This window comes from Cyprinus carpio, chromosome A7 (genome assembly GCF_018340385.1).
Source record: "Cyprinus carpio isolate SPL01 chromosome A7, ASM1834038v1, whole genome shotgun sequence".
Taxonomy (NCBI): Eukaryota; Metazoa; Chordata; class Actinopteri; order Cypriniformes; family Cyprinidae; genus Cyprinus; species Cyprinus carpio.
The window spans coordinates 2521517-2527996 of record NC_056578.1 but is presented as its reverse complement, the minus strand read 5'-3'; the positions used below and the strand labels follow the sequence as shown (position 1 = coordinate 2527996).

The 6480-nt window shown below is 44.2% G+C and overlaps 1 pseudogene; it reads left to right on the top strand.

Moving 5' to 3' along the window:
• The first annotated feature begins 3060 nt into the window (after nucleotides 1-3060).
• Nucleotides 3061-5913, top strand: LOC122145509 (annotated as a pseudogene).
• The last annotated feature ends 567 nt before the right edge of the window (nucleotides 5914-6480 follow it).

Sequence of the window (6480 nt, the reverse complement as noted above, 5' to 3'; positions counted from 1 at the left end):
ATTTACTACACAGAGCTGTAGTTCTCTGACAAGCTATGCAAAATCACATTCATAATCGAGACAATATAATTGTAGGATTATGAAATCGACGAAATCATTCTCGATTATGATAGCTGTTTGCGTATCTTCTGAGTGAACTACGGCTCTGTGTAGTAAATGCTGCTCCATCTGAGAGCGCGTGAAAATACCACATTTAATAAAGTTTTTACTACAAACTCACTTCATAACGTCAGTCGAGTGTTTGAAATAAATCCTTCTGTGAGATGATGGGGCTTCTTACACAGAATAATTAAGGCACACAATATTTCATTGTATTCTAAGCAGTGATAATGGCTATGTCAATTAGCATTTCATTACAGATATACTTTATTATGATGAAAATTATTATAAGATCTCAGATAAACCGTATATTGCCGTAGTCGTGTGTTTATTAGTCACGTTGAATCAATGAAAGCAGTTAAATCTTCTGTTTATTCAGCTGCAGAGATTTCTTGGATTTCTTCTTATGGGGCATATTTGGATTTTCAGCACGAGAGCGCCCTCTGGCCTTTGGATGGAGATTCACTGCTGGTCACAGAACTGTGCTTCACTGAAAGATATGCATGACAATCGCAGCTTCTGCCTAATCACGATTTATTGCCTTTGCGATTTAATTTAGATGAATTGTGCAGCCCTAGTTTATGCATCGCGATATACAAAGCAACATGTAAAAATACAGTATAAGTCATTATAATCAGTAGTTATGTCCCCGCTGGATGCAACAAATCCCTCTTTTGTAATGGGGTTTATTGGTTTTGTCTTGTCTAGTGATGTCCGAATCGTGAACGAATCTTTCTATTTAACGGGATCTTCTCAGTGAACCGGTCGAACCAGTTCACCAAATCAAAATGAATTGTTTGAAATGGTTCGCGTCTCCAGTAGTACGCACTAATCCACAAATTACTTAAATTATTCGGTTTATAAATGTGCCTTACACTCCCTCTGACGCAAAATAAAACAATATCCCGAGTTATTCAGTTACTCCTAATAGTACATTAACTGAACTGCTAAAAGAGAACTGATGATGGGATGTGCTCGACAAGAGCAGCTGGACTGAGTCTCGTGCTGCTGGGACACGCATCACAGTATGGTGAGGGGCATAACTTTTCCGTCACATGCTTGAGGTATTCGGCCAATCACAACGCACTGGATAGCTGACCAATCAGAGCACACCCCGCTTTTCAGAACGATGAGCTTTGTAAAAATCGACGCGTTTCAGAATGTGGGGCATAGGGGAGAAACAATAATGTACAGTATGTGGAAAATAATGTTTTTTTTTTTTTTTACCTTAAACCGCATAAACACACTGCATTACACCAAATACACAAAATAATGTTCTTTTTAGCAGCATCATATGACCCCTTTAAACTCCTAAAAATCCTGATAGATTTACAGTCTGTGGGTTCAATTAAACACCCTAGTTTATTATCTTAACATTAATTTAGCTGCAAAACAATTTAGTACATTGTTTTTTACAATAAACTTTCAGAAAGAATTCGGTTTATTTAAAAAATGTGGCTGCAGTTAAAATAGAAAAAAGATCACATGACACATTACTGGTAGGGTGTTGATTTAAGTACATCTTTGACGTAACTTGTGATGACATATCAATTTATAACCTCTGAAAAGACTTTGCTTCAGGGCAGGAGACTTTCAGCAAGTTAAATAAAAACCTGTCTGTATCATGTGAGAGAAATGTCATGCTGGTCTGACAGGTTGAAGAAAGACTGAAGAAAATATACTTAAGTGGGAATGAATAGATTATTTATTTGTACCAGAAATGTTTTGTACAATAAAAAATAAATAAATAAAACATGGTCCAGGATTAAAACTATTTTCACACAGAAATTGGTAGTAAGTTTTGCAAATAATTACATAGAAATGGCAATTAAACATGCCATTTTAAAGTAGAAAATCTGAAATAGTATTACAATTTACAACTTTAAAAGATTATTTACAACTTAGAATCTTGTGTAAACAAACCCGCGTGACCATAGCAACTTAGGATCATCAGAGATTCATTTATTAGTATTTTATTTGAAATTAAGAAATTATATTAATTTTTATAGAAATGGTTAAATTATTAAATGATTATATTAACCAAAGGCCTAGGCTACCGGACTGTAGTGTGCATGATGTAGACAGCATTCGAATGAATCTATCATGAATTAATGTCAGATAAAATACATGAAATAAAATAGGCCTACAATAAAACATTTTTATCCATGACACAGTCTCCATTGGTGCCTATCATACACCCAGGCAATGAAGCACAGGTTTAGGATAGGACCCTAGTTTCAGCCCGACGCAGTTCTCATTTTCCCGTCCTGCATCGCGTTGTTTAAATAGCAAATGCATTGCAAATGCCAGAGTGTGCTGACCGTTTTCCCATCGTTAAACTAGCAAAAGTGGATTTGGACATGCCCTGAGTGCACCTGCACTGTGAGCTTTACAACATGCACATAGATCGTTAAAATAAGGCCCATTAACTTAATTAACATAATTAACATAAACAAATTGAACATATATTTCATTTTATTTATATATATTTAATTTCATTTTATTTATTTATATTCATGTTACTGATCACCCCCGACAGGGTCGCCCGGGCGAGTGTGTCTGTTGATTAAAGACCTGAAACACCTGTTGACCCCGGATTCATCACTGATGACGTGTCAAAGTAGCACCTAAAGGTGTATGTTAGAACTTTTACTTCTGGCTCAGCTAGTGACTTGTATGGCAACAGCTGGAGTGACAGCTGACAGCGCGGAAAGACGGCAACCGGGGCAGTGAGGGTTAGCAGCCCGAACTGCAGCTCCTGTGAAGGAGCACCCAAGCAAACTACGAAAAACCCTTCTGAAAAATATCCTCAGGGATTCCCGAGAGGGGGGGGATGAGAATCCTAACCGGACAGACTTTCAGGCTTTGACCCAAGCAAATGGACAACCGATAATAAGCACAGTATGTATCTGCGGCAAGGTTTGCAAAAACCTGACAGGTCTGAAGATCCACCAGACAAAGATGGCCTGCCTTAAGGGTGGGCGAATGCAGCAACGCACAGGGGCAATAGCCTGTATCTCAGTTTCTGGATTGCCAGTTGCAGGTCAGACGGAGGAGGAGCCAGGCCCGGAGTCACACCACAGTGTCCGGAACCTCTAAGCAGCACCAGCCTCTTCTCAAGGCAAAAAGCCAGAACAGTGCCGGGTGAAGTGGCCTGCCGCTAACAAGAAGGATTGGCACCAGTTCAATGAGGACCTCGATAAGATCCTGGAGACAACATGCAAGGGGAATGTTGAACAGAAACTCCAAACTATGTGCACCCTCATAATGGGCATAGGCGCAGAGCGGTTTGGCATCTCAGAAAAACGTGGCACAACTATTCCAGCATGATCAAACCGGCGAGAGGTACAGATCAGCCAACTGAGACGAGATCTACAATCCCTGAAACGCCAGTACAAGGCAGCAAAGGAGGAGGAGAAAACGGCCCTGGTGGAACTCAGAGAGATTGTAAGGAGGAGGCTCACCACACTCAGGTGGGCGGAGTGGCACAGAAAAAAGGTCAAGGAGCGAGCCGGCAAGCGAAAGGCATTTATCTCAAACCCATTTGGCTTCACTAAGAGACTCCTGGGGCAGAAGAAAAGTGGCAACCTCATGTGCACTGCAGAGGAGATGAACTACCACCTAAGAGCTACATTCAGCGACTCTGCTAGGGAGCAAGATCTCGGCCCATCAAACCTCCAGAACCAGCGGCCCAGTTTAACATCTCTGGGCCCACCTTGAAAGAGGTGAAGGAGGCGGTAATGGCAGCAAGATCAAGATCCACTCCTGGTCCTAGTGGAGTACCTTATATGGTCTATTAACAGTGCCCAAGGCTACTTGTTCATCTCTGGAAAATCCTGAAAGTGTTTTGGCAGAGAGGGAAGGTGGCTTCCCATTGGAGATCAGCCGAGGGGATCTGGATACCCATAGAAGAGAATGCAAGCACCATTGAGCAGTTTCGCATAATCTCGCTGCTCTGCGTCAAAGGGAAAATCTTCTTTAAGATCGTGTCTCAAAGACTAATGGAGTTTCTCTTGAAGAACGGGTACATTGACACCTCGGTGCAGAAGGGGGGAGTCCCAGGAGTACGGGGATGCTTGGAGCACACAGGAGTGGTGAGCCAGTTGATCCGGGAGGCCAAAGAGACCAGAGGAGACCTAGACGGAAGATATTTGACAGCTCCCTGAAGGACACAACCCCTATCCAACAAACTAGAAACGACATAAGGAACTGGCTAACTGCAGTCGACAACTCGGGGCATCCAGGAAAGTACAAAACCTGGATGTACCAGCATGGAATCCTACCGAGGATTCTCTGGCCCCTTCTCGTATATGAGGTACCCATGACAACAGTAGAAGCATTAGAGAGAACGGTCAGTCAGTTCCTCAGCAGGTGGTTCAGGCTCCCACAGTCCCTGAGTAACATCGCCCTGTACCGCCATTCCACCAAGCTGCAGCTTCCCATCAGCAGCTTGTGCGAGGAGTTCAAGGTCACTCATAGCAGGGAAGTCTTGATGTATAGAGATTCATCTGATGTTAAAGTTTCTTCAGCTGGAATCTGTGTTAAGACGGGAAGGAAGTGGCAGGCTCAGGTGGCGGTGGACTGAGCAGAGGCGCGGCTGAGGCATGGTGTCTTTGTTGGTAACGTGGCAGTGGGTCGTGCAGGCCTGGGCAGTTTTCCTAAGCCACGTTACGACAAAGCAAGAGGGAGGGAGAAGCGTCAGTTGGTGCAGGATGAGGTGCGGACAGAGTTGGAGGAAGACCGCCTGACCATGATGGTCGGTATACAACAGCAAGGTGCCTGGACTAGGTGGGAAAATGCCGAGCAGTGCAAGATTACCTGGGCAGAGTTGTGGAGCTCTGAACCACTGCACATCAAGTTCCTTATCAGTTCGGTGTACGATCTTCTACCTAGCCCATCCAACCTGCATCGCTGGGGCTTGGTAGACTCACCAGCATGCCAACTGTGCCAAAGAAGTGGCACACTGGAGCATATCCTCAGCTGCTGTCCAAAGGCGTTGGGGGATGGGTGGTATCGCTGGCGACATGACCAAGTCCTCAGGGCTTTGGCAGATACAATTACTGCAGCAATCCAGAGTAGTAAGTGTCAGGATCCCTCCAAGAAAACCATCTCCTTTGTCAGAGCTAGGGAGAAGGCATATCAGCAGCCACGCTCCACAGTGGGGCTCCTCGCAAATGCAAGAGACTGGCATCTTCAAGTGGACCTGGGAAGGCAGCTCAAGTTCCCGAATCACATCACGGTCACCTCACTCCGCCCAGACGTGGTGATAACATCTGAGTCGACTAGGCAGTTGGTCATAGTGGAGCTAACTGTACCCTGGGAAGACAGACTGGAGGAGGCAAATGAGCGCAAGAGAGCCAAGTATGCAGAGCTGGCTGGTGGAGGAGTGAGGGTGGGTTGGATGGAAGGAGTGAGGTGGTTGAGTTGGGGTGGGGGGACTTCGCTGGACAGTCGTTGCACTGAACACTCAAAATCCTTGGAGTTAAAGGACATAAAGAACATCTCTGAGGCTGCTGAAAAAGCCTCACGATGGCTGTGGATCAGGAGGGGAGATCCATGGAGTAGCACGCCACTTGGACACAAGCCAGGGACTGATCACCCCTGGCAGGGCCGCCCGGGCCAGGGTGTCTGTTGATTAAAGACCCGAAACACCTGTTGACCCCGGGTTCATCACTGATGACGTGTCCAAGTAGGACCTAAAGGTGTATGTTAGAACAGTGGTTCTCAACCACATTCCTGGAGGACCCCCATCACTGCACATTTTGCATGTCTCCTTAATCAAACACACCTGATTCAGATCACCTTCTTATTAGTAGAGACTCACAAACTTGAAAGGGTGTGTCAGACAAAGGAAACATGCAAAAAGTGCAGTGTTGGTGGTCCTCCAGGAATGTGGTTGAGAACCACTGTGTTAGAACATAGACTTTAATTTAGTTGAGGAATGAATCTAAAAGTGAAAACACAACACACTTGTTGTTTGTCTTTTCTCCAATCACAAATGCAGACATGGTTTTATGTTTACACGGCGCGATGCAAAGCAACGCATAAGAAAACAGGATAAATCATTATAATCCATAATTATGTCCCCACTGGATGCAACAAATGTTTGTAATGGGTTTTATTGTTTTTGTCTTGTGTTGCCAGTGTTCTGACCGGGACAAGCATCACAGTATGGTGAGGGGCGTAACATTTCCGTCACACGCTTGAGGCATTCGGCCAATCACAACGCACTGGATAGCTGGCCAATCAGAGCACACCTTGCTTTCAGAACGATGATGTTTGTTAAGATAGAAACGTTTCAGGAGGCGGGGCTTAGAGGAGAAACAATAATGTACAGTATGTGGAAAATAATGTGTTTTTTTAAACATTAAACCACATAAA